We start from the raw sequence: 15,095 nt of genomic DNA, 5'->3' as shown, positions 1-15,095 counted from the left end.
GGTCGGATTTAGCTTACAGACCTTATGTTTGGAGTAGAGGAAGGGCTAAGGCATGAAGGAAGAACTAATCAGTGAAAGTCAAACTCTCTCTTTTCTCTGCCACTCATTTCTGACAGTCATCCTTCTATAACTCTCTTGTCCAAAGGTCTTCCATGATTGTTGACTGGAGAGAGAGGAGCTGCACGCATAATTACAGGGTAGAGGTGTATTTTTACAGTTCTAAAGTCTTTCACAAGTCGAGAAACAGAGAAAGATGAGCTGAAATCCTGCTGAAGCTTTCCAAGTGGAGGCAAAATGGAATTGACATGGTCTCTATACGCTATAACCAAGAAACATAACATTCCAACGACTGGAATGTTTTTAAAGATAAAGTGGTATACGAACTATGATAAATCATATGCTGAACTATGGCTAGAAACTAAGGAAGAGATTCACATCCCTGTCCCCCCATATGTGCCCTGATTCTCACATCATGACAAATCCCACTCTCCAAATTTTGTACAACCCACTGCTGGAGCACTGATGAAAAAGCAATTGCTATCTGGATTGGGGTGAAGAGATGGGAAACCAGAGGTTCTCTATTCATTGTGCACCCCTCTGTAATCAATACAGGAAGACAGCCATGGTAAGCATGCGTCCCCCATTCTTACTTAGGGTACAAGTCATGGATCAAAATTTCACATCCTTGAATTAAGAGTAGGACCTATTTCCAAGTAAACATGTACAAGATCGTGTGATGATGGTGTTGTTATTGTTGGCTTACTGCTAAAGTAATACACATTTATATACATCTATAGGCAAAAGAACCCATAAGGACAAATTATTGGAGGATTATTAACATATAAAAATGAAAGATATAAAATGAATGACATAATAAGCACTGGCTTTCATAGTTAGTTTTTTTTCTTTTTTTCTCTTCCTCATTTTATAAGGAGCCTTTCATTTGCATACTCAAAAGCAGAATTTATTTCCTATTCCTATGTGACTGCAAAACACCATGGTGACTATTTTGTCCTATAAGGTTCTCTTCATCCATAGTTCCGTCAAGTTATAATAATCAAGGTCTCATGTCCTGCTATAACAATATACCTCCACTTGATATTGAGCCTGTCAACTTGTACTCCAGCAAAGAGCTTGCTCTTCAGAAGACAAAGAGAAATAATTAGTTTCCTAGAGTGAAGGGAAACCAATGAAAGGACCAACATCATAAGCAGCAGTGGAAGCAAAAAGAAACAGTAGGGAAGAGACCCGTAGCCCTTGACTCTGTATTTCCTCACATATGCTCAGTTTCCTGCCAGAAAGGCTGTGGTACTTGGAAATTCCCCTTAAGCAGACAATATAGATCCTCCAGACTCCAGGTTAAATACACTCCAGGTTGAAACAAAGACTGGGTTTAGACAGAGCAAACATCAATTAGTGAAAGAGGATCTAAGTAGAAATATCACTTAAACAGCAACTGTAAGAGCCAAAAGGACATTTAACTACTGTAGGTTCCTGCCTGTGAGAAATTCTCGCCAACAGCTTCTGAAGACCATTTTACAGGAGAAGTGACCTGGCTGGGATTAAGGGTCATTTTTATACAAGATGCTGTCATCAGGAGGGCTGGGCTCTGCTTTATGATTCAGAAAAGGTGGGAAGGAAGCAAAAAAGATGAGAAGAACTGGTAGAGAATAGAGAGAATGCAGACTCTTTGGGGAAGTGAATGGCTTTTGGAAATCACTCCGAGGATTATGATGGGGTGGGAGTCTTCCTATGTAAAATTCATAAAAACAAATGAGAAGGGAGAGCCTCCAAAATTTAACACAACCACTGAATTGCCCACTGGACAAAAGTATAGGTTGATTATAATATGAGGAATAATCTACATTGAATTCAGCATAATAATAGTAAAAAAGAGAAAGACATCTTCATATTAAAAAATCTAAAATTGGTAACAGACACATAAATACTCTTCTATATGTGGATGACATGGTTTTGATGTCTAATAATCCTTTGACTCAAACGATCCTAGATATTGAAGCCCAGAAAGACATAGCCACCCTGTCAAACACAGGATCTCTGAAGTGGTTAGGATGCTTTAAATGTAATTTCCAGCAGGCGCTGTACCAAAAAGCAGATATGCCAAGACACCTAAGAATCACTTTCACCAGGGCAAGATTCGAACAAATGGAGTCCATGGAGAGATATGGCAGATTCAACCACATCACATACAAAGAAAGATTATGTATCTGTGGCGCCCCTGAAGTTGAAAACTTGAACCACATATTGCATAATTGTAACTTATATGAAAAAGACAGGAAACAATACTTATGGCCTTTTATTTGTAATAAAACAAGCTGGGATACTGCTGCCAAAATTTCATTTTTGTTGGCCGGCTATAACCCCACTCTGACAACAAAAGTGGCCCAGTATTTGTTTAAAGCTGCTAAAAGGAGATCGGAGTACATAGATAAGATTGGGGTGCAGTGTATGGGAGATGAGGATAGTTGATGCATAGATCTATAGTTAAGCTACATTGGCACCAAGAAGACAAATACCTGTGTATCTGTATTTTATTTTAAGTGAACTAGATGTATGTTGTGTTTGTACTGTCTGTTCTTGCTATGGCTAACTGGCTAATCAATAAATTGTTGTTGTTGTTGTTGTTGTTGTTGTTATATTAAAATTGACCTTTGTTTGTGGCCTGAAATAAAGTACTAATTAAAATATGCATCTGGTTTATTTAAAAGACTCCAAAGAAAAACAGTGTTCACGAGGATTGTATTCGGAAGCATACTAAATAGTTTATTTTGTTGCTTGGCTTCATCCTACTATAAATCTTGTGACAGAAATTTTCAGGACCACTATAATATGATGGGTAGAGAAATGTTAAGGGAGACAAATTGAAATTGGCAACATTTCCTTTAAATAAGGGGTTCCCAAACGAAGGCCCACAGGCCAGATGCAGCTCTCAAAGGTAATTTACTCGCAACTCGCCTTAAACTTTAGACATAGGGTCACCCTAGGACTGAAATGACTTGAAGACACACAACACCAAAACAATCCTAATTAACTTTTCTTATCTCATCAGCCAAAAGCAGGCCCACAGTTCTCATTGAAACACTTTTGTTTGTTAAAATTATTCTTCATTTTAAATATTGTATTGTTCTTTCATGTTTTTTGCAGTGCACATAGGTGTACATAGGAATTCATTTATGTTTCTTTTGAACTATAGTCTGCCCCCCAACAGTCAGAGACTGTAAACTGGGCTGATGTTTAAAAAGTTTGAGGACCCCTGCATTAAATAATGTTCCTAATATAATTTTATATGCAAAAGATATTTATTCTTTTATCTTTTATGTGAACCTCTACTAAATTTTCATAATCAATACTCAAATCTCCCAGGTCTAGCAACAATTTAGATGAACAAAATGGTACCTTCAAAAAGGAAAACTATGAAATATGTACCAATAAATCAAATATGAATTGTTGGTACTATAACTTCTTACTAGGGTATAGAACTTAAGGGGCTAGCATAATTTAATCTCCATTCATATAAAGAATTTACTCAAACAAAGCGTTTCAAGAAGAAGAGTTTCTAACCTAAGTGGAAGAATCATCTTTGTAAAAAGACACTTTATCATGTTAATTTCCATTTGTACTCCGATGCAGCAGAGACTAGAAACCAGTTTACTGTCTTGGCTCAGCTTTCTGGATTGTATGATTCATATACATTTTCAAATCTTTACTTGTTACATTCATGTTTTAATATTTTAAGTATATGATTGGTCACCTGTTGTGTGTATAAGTAAAACAAAACATGGGATTAGTTCTAGATTTAGTAATACTAAGAATTGCAAGAATGGGACATCTGCACAACTGACTATCTAAATTGAAGCTCTACCTTGCAATTATGTCGTATGTCTGGTAGATAAGGAACATGCAGCTTCTCCACAATATGAATGTGCTAGATATGACTGCCAACTGACAAAAATCACCTCTGATATTCCTTGATTAAGAAAACCCCATGAAATTAATGGGGTCACCCTAAGGCAAAAGGCAACTTGGAGGTGTGCACACACACACAAATGCTTTAACCACACTTGACTCTCTGTGTTGGATGGCAGCCAAGATATTTCACTACACATAAAATAATCTAAAGATAAAACATATAATAGTCATTTATTTATTTATTTTTGATTCAGATTTTAAGCTGTGTTTCTAAAACTTGGCAGGAAGGAAGATAATAGTCATGATTTTAAAAAACAATTAAAAAAAACATTAATGTATTTGTGTTCAAGACGCAGGAGTATTTTTAAAAACATCATTAGATTCCTTTACAGTATTGTAACAAAACTACAGCAGAAATAAGCCAGTTCCTTTTGCCCTGAACTTTGTGCCTCTATGCAGCAACTGTTTCTGCCTTTAAAGCCCATTTTCTAAAATTTTCAAACTGGAATAAAACAGATCAGTGGATTACACTGCGATTACATGAGAGCATGATATTTTATAGAAGTATCGTCAAGAAATAGCAACGCAGACATAATCAAACCCAAACATTTTGGCTACTATGTTGCTGTTATCCTCATCAAATTGTGTAGTTCCTAGTCACTCTTATAAAACATCTGTTGTGAAACATTAAGATATATTCTTTTATGTGAGCATTTGTCATGAGATCCATATACAAGCCTGTTTTTAGGAGACTTTAAAGATGCCAAACACAAAATGAGAAAGCCCTTTAAAATTAAGCTGAAGAAATCTGGCTGACTCCCCACACTCCCACAGACATCAGAAAGTCCATATATTTTAACACCAAACTAATAAGGCAGCAGGCCACCATTATTTGATATGAATTAAGAAAACTGCAAAAGGCATATCCAAGGTAGGGCCTCTCACTCTCCTTGCTCAAAGTGACACACAAACACACTCAAACACACTGACACATCAGTTGCAATAGAGGTTTTCCATGCGGCACAGAGACATTATCAGACACAACTCTAAAGCAGAAAACTGTTTGGCTTTCCAAAAGTAGCAGTGGGAAAGCAATCTTTCTTGTTTCAATTCAGGCTACTGAGCAGAAGGAGCTATAGTTTAGCAAAGGAGGTCTTGCTATGGAACTGGCATGGATGGATATTGATCTGATCGTGATGTTCACCCCGCTCCTTGTTCAACTTGATGGATGAGTGTGGTGTAGGTTTCACTAGCATTTCCTGCTGGATTCTGGTCTGATAAACTTTCAAATGACATATACAGCATCAGCCCAGAAAAAAAATCTAGTTGAATGTACCTGCTTTCCTGCACAAAGTGTTTCATTTTCATTCGCCTTTGTTTGACAAACATTAACAAACTCAGGTTTGTTCAATCTGCTTTCTTTCAACAAACAAGTTTGAAGCAAGTTATATTACATAAACAACTATGAACTCTGGGTTGTTGTATGTCTTTCGGGCTGTGTGGCCATGTTCCAGAAGTATTCTCTCCTGATGTTTCGCCCACATCTATGGCAGGCATCCTCGGAGGTGTGAGGCATGGATAAACTAGGCAAGGAAAGGAAAAAAAAATATATCTGTGGAGAGTCCAGGGTGTGGCAAGAGTCCTTTGTCAGTAGGAAGCCAGCATTAATGTTTCAGTTAATCAGCCTAACTAGCATTGAAAAGGTTTGTCTCTTGCCTGGGGGGCATCCTTTGTTCAGTCATTAGCCCTCCTTGGGGCTCCTCTGCCCTCAGAGTGTTGGTTCCCATCTACTGTTTTGATTTTAGAGTTTTTTTTAATATTGGTAGCCAGATTTTGTTCATTTTCATGGTTTCCTCCTTTCTGTTGAAGTTGTCCACATGCTTGTGGATTTCTATGGCTTCTCTGTGTAGTCTGACATGATAGTTGTTGGAGTGGTCCAGCATTTCTGTGTTCTCAAATAATATACTGTGTCCAGGCTGGTTCATAAAGTGCCCTTTCCTTGCCTAGTTTATCCATGCCTCACACCTCTGAGGATGCCTGCCGTAGATGTGGGCAAAACGTCAGGAGAGAATACTTCTGGAACATGGCCACACAGCCCGAAAGACATACAACAACCCTGTGATCCCGGCCATGAAAGCCTTCGACAACTATGAACTCTGTGTGTTTACATATCAGCCTTTGGAAATTTCTTTTGGAATTTCTAATCACATCTCCCATAAATATCACTGAGACAGCAGATCTCTGAGGTCAGTAAGATTAGCAGGAAAGATTCTCCTATCAAATCCTACAGCTATCACATACTGAACTATTATCAACCACCACCAGGTTGGCAAAGTTTCCTGATTACAGTTGGTCCTCCATATCTGCAGATTCTGTACTCATGAATCAACCATAAGGCAAAAGATTGGACATCCCTGATTTACAACCTACATTTTTAAAATAAATCCAAAAAGGGAATGCTGGGGAGTGTTTACATCATGGAGGCTGCCTTCCTCCACACTGTGTTCTCATCAGAACTGCTAACCATGAATATAGGCAAATACAAAAGGTATTCAGCAGGGTTCAAGTCATTGCTTTTGCTGAGAGCATGGAAACAGAACTGTAGGAAGGCAGTTTTCTGTGGATGAGGTGAGTGACTGGTAGAAAGTGTGTATTTAGAGGTCAGAAAACAGCCAACTTTCCACAAATTAACAAGAAAATGTTTGCATATGTGATGGAGATGTGCAACAGTAGCTGCAGTGTAGCCTGTGAGATATTACAGATAAAACCTGCAAACACAACATTCCCCCAACTCTGTTTAAGGCAAGTCGTGGTTGAGTTATAAGGTTCATGAAATGACACAACTTGTCTGTGCAAAGGAAAACCACACTATACCAAAATCTGCCACCTGATTACACCAAGATGGAAAGTTTTCATCGATTTCTCTTGTGTATACACAAGGAAATGCCATATCTTCTTTCTCAAATTGGGAATGCTGATCAAACTGTTGTGTTTTTTTTATATGCTCACAACAGTATTATTGCATCGAAAGGATCAGCCATTGTCACCATGAGAACCAGTGGTCATGATTGTAATGCACCATAATTCTGGCCATAACAGATGATGGAAGAAAGTTACCACCTTATAATGCCCAAGAGAGTACAATTTTCCTATGGAATCCATGTACGGATGCAGGAAAATGGTTGAATGGACTTAGAACTCATGGTGGATTGGGTTAAATTATGTGGAACAGAAGACCAGGTGCCTTATGGAAACATCCAGCAATACTAGTTTTGGACAGTTTCCAAAGTCACACTATGAATGAAGATAAGCAACTTCTCCGTGACAATAAGACACAAGAGATAGTGTTTCTTGCTGGCTTAACCTCTGCCTTGCAACCACTGGGTGTATCAATGAACAAGCCCTTTAAAGACTACTTGTGTCATTTGTATAATGAGTAGATGATGAGCGGTGATCATCAATTGACATCCACTGGTAATGTGAAGTGCCCATCTTTAGAAATGATGTTCACATGGGTAATGAAGAGTTGGGATCTTATCATGGAGAACAATGTTGCAAAAAGCTTTAAAAACTGACACTTCTAATGCACTGGATGGATCAGAAGATGATGCACTGTGGGAGAGTGTTGGGGAGGAAGAAATATCTGCCGTGAGCAGTGCTGAGGACAGTGCATCAGATAATGACAATGGTGCAGAGTCTTCCAACATGGAAGATTACAATATTTAACTATATAAATTTATTTTCTAGACACTGCTCTAATATTCTCTCAGATTGTTTTATTAAAAAGTTGCTGTTTCGGAACAAAAAAAAAGCTTAACCCCCTCGCATAATAGCCACATCCCATTTTTTTTAATCAAAAGTGTGACTATTGTGCAGTCAAATACAGTAAATACCCAATATACTCCTTTATATGTTTCAAAATTTCAGTCAAAAAATCAACCCCAAAGCTGGGTTGACTTATCCAAGGGTCAATGTCAATATTGTACCTTAACTGTTATTTAAAAAAAAAAACCATGAACCATCTTTGTATTTGAGTAGAGTGACACAGGTGAGAGCTTAATTTTCCTTGAGAGAACTAAAAAGGAAGTACCAATAACTCTATACTGCCTGCCACAGCACCACTTCTGGCCTTTCTGAATGCCTGAGTGGGAAAATGGCAGTGGAGGCCAGGGAGCTTTTCCCACTCTGTGGAATGACCTTTGACTTTATTCATGGATCAGTTCAAAATTTATAATTTTGGCCCCAAACTTGCTGTCATTGTATACATGTGTATATATGGTACTTGGATCAAGAATCCTATTTAAACAAAGTGCTGGATTCAAAAAAATGTTTAGGATGCTCAATATTAGTCACATTAGAATATTTTAGTTCACTGGAATAGCACATCCACCTTTTCATAAGAAACCATGGCACAAATATACTCAAATAAGGTGAACAGCTTAAATGCACTGAATAAAAGGAAGGTTATTTTTATCCAATTAAAGAGGGGAAAGTATGATATAATTGCCTTACAAGAAATGCGTGTTACTCAAAAACAGGTAACACACTTGGTACAAAAACAGGCAAAGAATAATTTTCCTGGGCGATGGAGAAAAAAAGAGGGGTGGTTTTATATGTCAAAGGAAATTTGCAGGCAAAACTGGCATTCAAAGACCAGGAAGGGAAGATGGTAGGCATAAAAATAAGAATTAATTATCAAGAAACGTGAATCTGTAATATTTATGCCCCGACAGGAGCCAAATCCACATTCATAAGACAACTAAAGAAGAAAATTCTGGAGCAGGAATATGAAAATGTAATAATCTTAGGAGATTTTAACGGGGTGGTGGAGTGTGAGCTAGACAAAACTTAGAATAAATCTAGAGGAGGCAACCCGAGAGGAGGAAAACTTCCAAATAATTTTTTGCAATTAAAAGAGGATCTCTCCCTATAAGACATCTGGAGAATCAGGAATAGAACTAAGAGATTACACCTTCTACTCGGACCGCCACCAGCCATGTTCCTGGATTGACATGATCTGGGGCTCAAATTCAATATCAGTAAAAATGAATAAAGTACAAATCTTGCCAAGAACTAGCTTGGACCATTGTCCGCTAAAAGTGGAAATAATAAAAGGTCAGAGGATGAGGAGATGGAGATTAAACAAGAATCTATTAAAAACAGAAATAGAAAAAAATAAGAAACTACTGAAAGAATGTTTTGAGATAAATAATGATAAAGAAATAAAATTGGAAACAATTTGGGATGCCAGCTAGGCGGTAATGAGGGGATATTTTATTCAGCAAGGTATGATCCAAAATAGAATTTGATATGAGTACCAAACAAAGCTCCAGAACAAATGAAAAGAAAAAGAAAAACTCCTAAAAAGAAACCCGAAGAATAAAAAAGTGAAATTAGAAATTGAAATAATTAGAAAGCAAATTAATGCCACCCAAACAGAGCAAATGGCGAAAAATTTAAAATACCCAAGATTAAACCACTTTGTCAATGCCAATAAACCAGGTAAATTGTTTGGGAAGAAAATAGAGAAAAGGAGGCAACAAATAACAAAGGACGACAAACACTATGTAAGAGATATAGATATTGCCAGACAATTTAAAGAATTCTATAAAAAGTTATACTGAAGAGACCAAGTCAAAAAAGAGGATATAATAAGATACACAGAAGGACAGAAATTTGAAGAAAAAAAAAACAGACGATCAAAGGGAATTACAGTGTTCCCTCACTTATTGCTGGGGTTCGATTCCAGGACCACCCACAATAAGTGAAAATCTGCAAAGTAGGGACACTATATTTATTTTAATATTTATACATTATTTTAGTAATTATACACTTTTTAAAGTCTTTATCAACCAATTGTGTGTTGATAAATCGCCTCCTTTTCCTCCTGTTGCCGCTTGGGCTCCTTTTCTCTCCCTTTGACTTCTCCTTAAATAACGATTATAAGATCTTCATGAATATTATGGCGAGCAGACTAAAGACCCTTTTAAAGGACAGAATAAAAGAAGATCAAACGGGGTTCTTACCCAATAGATACATGAGGGACAACATAAGAATAGTGTTAGATATAGTCGAATTTTACGAAAATAAACCACAGAAAGAGCTAGTGCTGTTATTTTTGGATGCAGAAAAAGGCATTCAACAACACTAGTTGGGAATTTATGTTCCAGATAATAAGGGATATGGACATGGGTTTTTACTTTTTGAATGCAATTAGGACGCTATATTCTAAACAGAGAGCAAGTAGTTTAATAAACGGTCTAGAGACAGAGAACATACAACTATTGAAAGGCACGAGCAGGGATGCCCTTTGTCCCCATTACTGTTTATTTTGGTAATAGAAATACTGTTGGAAGAGCTCAGAAAGGATGAGGACTTAAAAGGCACAAAAATAGGAAATGAAGAGTGTAAGGTTAAGCCCTTTGCAGAGAATATTGTCTGTATAAATGAAAATCTGGTAGAAATAATACAAAAATGGGTCTGTAAGATGGAAACTTTCGGGGTTTTGGCAGGTTTTAAACTCAACAAGTCCAAAACTAAAATAATAATAAAGAATATAACACAAACTAGAATAGAAAAAGGACAAGAATTATTGAATTTTGAAGTTGTTAAGAGGACCAAATGTTTAGGAATCCAAATTACAGCGCACAATTCACAACTTCTTAAAAATAATTCTGAAATTACCTGGAAAGAAATAAAAAAATAGAGAAGTGGAAGTTTTTGAACCTATCACTGCTAGGTAAGATATCAATCATAAAAATGAGTGTTTTACCCAAGATGTTATTTTTATTTCAAATGATCCCACTACTAAGAACAAATTATTGCTTTAAGGTACAGGAAAAAGACATTACAAATTTTATTTGGGATGGGAAGAAAGCCAGGATTAAACTTCAAACACTAATGGATTCGAAAGAAAGTGGAGGACTGTCCCTCCCAAACCTCCGGATCTACTTCAAGGCATGCACACTGTTATGGGTGAAAGAGTGGGCCACGTTATCGAAAAAGAAAATCCTAAGCCTTGAGGGCGCGGACCTAAGGTGGGGATGGCATGCGTACCTATGGTACAACAAAGCTAAAGTAGAAAAGAACTTTTCAAATCATTTTGTTAGGGCCACACTCCTTAAGGTATGGGAGAAATACAAGGGAAAATTTTTATCATAAAATGCCTCTCTGGCTATCACCAGCTTAGGCACACCACAAAAGAGAGATTCCAAGTGACAGATGACATACTTATAAAAATTTATTGAGTAAGCAGAACAATAATTGGAAACAAAAACCCCTTGAAGAACTCAGGAAAATAGATGGAAAGCTAACATGGTTCCACTATATGCAAATAAAGGACAGCTATATGGAAGATTAAAAATGACTTTAACTCACAAGAAACAATATAGGATAAAATAATGGTAAGGGAGAAAAAAGTGATAAGGATTCTGTAGCAGATATTTCTCAAATGGGATACTGAAACAGAGTTAATGAAAGAAAACATGATTAAATGGGCGATAGACATTGGTCACTCTATCCAGTTAGAGGATTGGGAAAAAATTTGGAGGGTTAAATTAAAATATTCCAGATCAATGAATATAGCTGAAAACTGGTACAAGATATTATTTCGCTGGTATTTAACACCACAGCAATTGGCCAAGTACTATAAGAACCAAAACGACAAATGCTGGAAGTGCGGAGAACATATTGGGACTTTCTTCCACTCATGGTGGGACTGCAAAAAAGTGAGGGGATATTGGAAAAAAATAATGAACACTCACAAAAAAATACTGAAGAAGAAATATGACTTAAAGCCAGAATATTACTTGCTAAATTTAATGGACTTAACGATGGCAGCACGTACACTTGTAGCCCAAAGATGGTGTACCAAAAAAATTCAATCTATAGATGCCTGGATCATTAAGTTAAAGGATTATATGGAGATGGACTTGTTATCTTTCCTACTCAAATATCAGACTAATAGACACAAGACGGACTGGTCATTATTAAAAGACTACCCCCAGGTAAAACAGATTAGTATAGAATAGACAGACTAGATTACTGACGTGTTAGAAAGTGACTAACAACTAAGGAAAAGATAAACATAACAGTGAATATGGCAAGGTGAGGGTCTAGGTGAAATCAAGATAAAAAGAAGGAAGACGAGAAGAGAAACCCCCAGTGGAATGGACCGGAAGACTACCAATCTTTTTAATATATACTACTTTTGTTATACCCTTTCATACTAGTGTTTTCTTCTTTCTCTTCCTGTCCTCACCAATTTTCTATTTTTTCTTGTTTTTTTGTTTCCTTTTCTCTCTTCTTTTTCTCTCTTTTTCTTTTCTTACTTTTTTATGTACTTATGTACTTACTTTTAGGTTTAGAATATAAATGGAATCTGAAAACTTCAAATAAAAAATGTTGTTAAGGCATTATTTAAAGCTTTGCAGAAACAAGGGGGTCTGACGCCAAGAGACATCTGGTTCTTTTTTGTGCTCTTTAACTTTTTAAATGACTACAATGACTCAGCCCTTGCATTCATTTTATCTGTTTTTAATTCATTATTTCAAGATTAGTTTCCATGCAAACATGGAAATACATGTTTTGATTTTTTTTCTGACGAATTTTGCATGTTTGATGAGAAGAAATATTTTGCTGAAAAGTAAAACAAAACATACAAAAATTGCAGAGCTCTTTCATTCCCAAGAATAAAAAGCATTCCTGTTCTAGGATTTGCACAACTTTCTGAACTCATACAACTCAACCTTTGCACAACTTCCTCTGCTGTCTAGGACTATGTACACAGATCACTTAAAAGAACAGCAACAGCAGTACAAAACGTAACATTTTAATTCAAAAAATGAAAAAATAAGAACCACAAAAAGGTCATTAGTTGTCATATTCCTGGACTCATAACACATGTTTTGTCCTTCTCTATATGTGTGTCCACACATATCTGTAATCACATATAGTACAGAATTACAGATTAAACATTTAAGGGAGAAAGGGAGAAATGCATGCCACTCACTTATAAGCCCCTTCCTCCCCAGCATTTATCAATAGAAATTATTTATTTATTTATTTATTTATTTATTTTGGGGGGGGTGGGGGTCAGAGACAATTTTTTGTTTTTTAGATCACTCCAAATCCTACTTTGCTAGCTAGCCTCTGATGACTCAGTGTGTTAAAGTGCTGAGCTGCTGAAATTGCAGACCGAAAGGTCCCAGGTTCAAATCCGAGGAGCGGAGTGAGCACCCGCTGTTAGCTCCAGCTTCTGCCAACCTAGCAGTTCGAAAACATGCAAATTTGAGTAGATCAATAAGCACCGCTCCGGCGGGAAGGTAACGGCATTCCATGCAGTCATGCCGGCCACATGACCTTGGAGGTGTCTACGGACAACGCCGGCTCTTCGGCTTAGAAATGGAGATGAGCACCAACCCCCAGAGTCGGACATGACTGGACTTAATGACAGGGGAAACCTTTACCTTTACCTTATTGTATGCTCAAATTCAATGTAGAAGAGGATAGTACTTTCCCTCTCGTTTATTTACCTTTACAGTGAGCAAAAGGGCCCTACACTCAGTTACACATTGGCAACACCTTCCTCTTCAAACCATTAACTTGGAAGTCCCTTGACTTGACAACCTCAGCAGGACATAGAAATAATGAATTTCTTCACAGGATTTCAAGCTCAGCTTAAATCCTGCATGATAGTGCTAGTTATTCCTTATGGCTCTATATAGCTCTGGTCCAGTTTATTGGGCTGACCACATCTCCTTGTACAAGCCTGGCTGGGTCTGGAGATATTCAGGAGAGGACTTTCTCTCAGTCCCACCTCTATCGCAAGCTCGGTTGGTGGATTGAGAGAACGGGCCTTCTCAGTGGCTGCTCAGTGGCCCCCTCCCTATCGTCCTTCCAGTAGCAGGCTAAAACTTTTTTATGCAGACAGGCTTTTAAAAAAGAAGGTTTTAAAGACTGTTTTAATCAATATTAAGGATTTAACTGTTAATTAATATCACAGATATTTAAATGCTAATTTAATGTTAATATATTTTTGGATTTTAAATTGTATTGAAAGGCTTTTAAGGTAAGCAGCTTTGAGTTTCCTTTGTGGAAAGAAAAAGTGGGATATAAATAAACACAATAATAAGAATAAGAGTAATAGTGTTCCAAAAGAAAAAATCAATGTCTCTGTTTAAAGAGAATAAGTAACTTTCACTATCATAAATCAACTGTAGCCAATTTTCTTCTTATAAAACAGATGGCTATGGTAGGGAAATTGACTGAGGTGACCAAGCTGATTCTACTGTGCCTGTATCCAACCCTTTCAGCCTTGGCTGTTCTACTTCTTCCTCCTGCTGTTTGAACTTGCCTCAACCTCTTGGCCTCCAGCTGCGTAATCTCCCTCCAACATTGTTTAGTTTAATCTAAGCCAAGCAACAAAGTGAAAGTAATCAGATATTGTAAAAACCTGTTTGTAATTAAGAAGACCTTGTTAATTTTGAGTTTCGGTGTAGTCTGTGCAAATGTGGAACAGAGGGGGTCAGATATCAGGAAAAAGGGAATAATCCTTTTTTCAAACTTTGAAAGAATCCTCAGAGTATACTTCAATTTACAGAACATGGTATTCCCAATGTTTAAAGTTTTTTGAAGGAATAATCCTACCTCCTACCCCCGCTCCGGCCACCACCAGAAAAGGAAAACATGGCTCTAAAGACATCTCACAGTGGTTTACTTAACAATAAAGTTTGTTTGGCTTCCTCCCAGGTTCATAAATTAATGGACAGAACACTGGTTCAAAAATCCTGCTCCTCACTCATATTCAGATGAGCTGCCTAGTCTTTTATAACATTTTGCACCTCATGTAAATTCATATTGATAACCTTATTTTTTAAAAATCAACCAATCTCCTTCCCCTCAAATGTAGAACTAGTTGTAGAACTGTTCCAGAGAACCAGCAATAAGGTACTAGTAGCTTTGTTGGGCTAGAAAGGAAAAGAAGATATCTGAATGGCCTTCCTATTCTTAAGCAGCTGCAGATTTCAGAAAGATTATTGATTTGGAAGGCAGATTCTCCCAGACAGCATGAAAAGTATTTTTCCCTCTGCTAAATGTGCTACAAACACATATTATCTGTGTGACTTGTGCACCAAGTCATAATGGAAATGGCCAACTCCTGTAAC

General features: G+C 37.1%; 1 protein-coding gene across 4 annotated transcripts in view; it reads right to left on the bottom strand.

Annotated features, from left to right (window-relative positions):
• The window catches only part of gli3 (GLI family zinc finger 3), a 297,548-nt gene that overhangs the window by 68,873 nt on the left and 213,580 nt on the right, over window positions 1–15,095 (bottom strand). The window lies entirely within an intron of this gene.

This window comes from Anolis carolinensis, chromosome 6 (assembly GCF_035594765.1).
Source record: "Anolis carolinensis isolate JA03-04 chromosome 6, rAnoCar3.1.pri, whole genome shotgun sequence".
Lineage (NCBI taxonomy): Eukaryota > Metazoa > Chordata > Lepidosauria > Squamata > Dactyloidae > Anolis > Anolis carolinensis.
The sequence above is the reverse complement of the archived record's forward strand: the minus strand, read 5'-3'. Positions and strand labels throughout refer to the sequence as shown.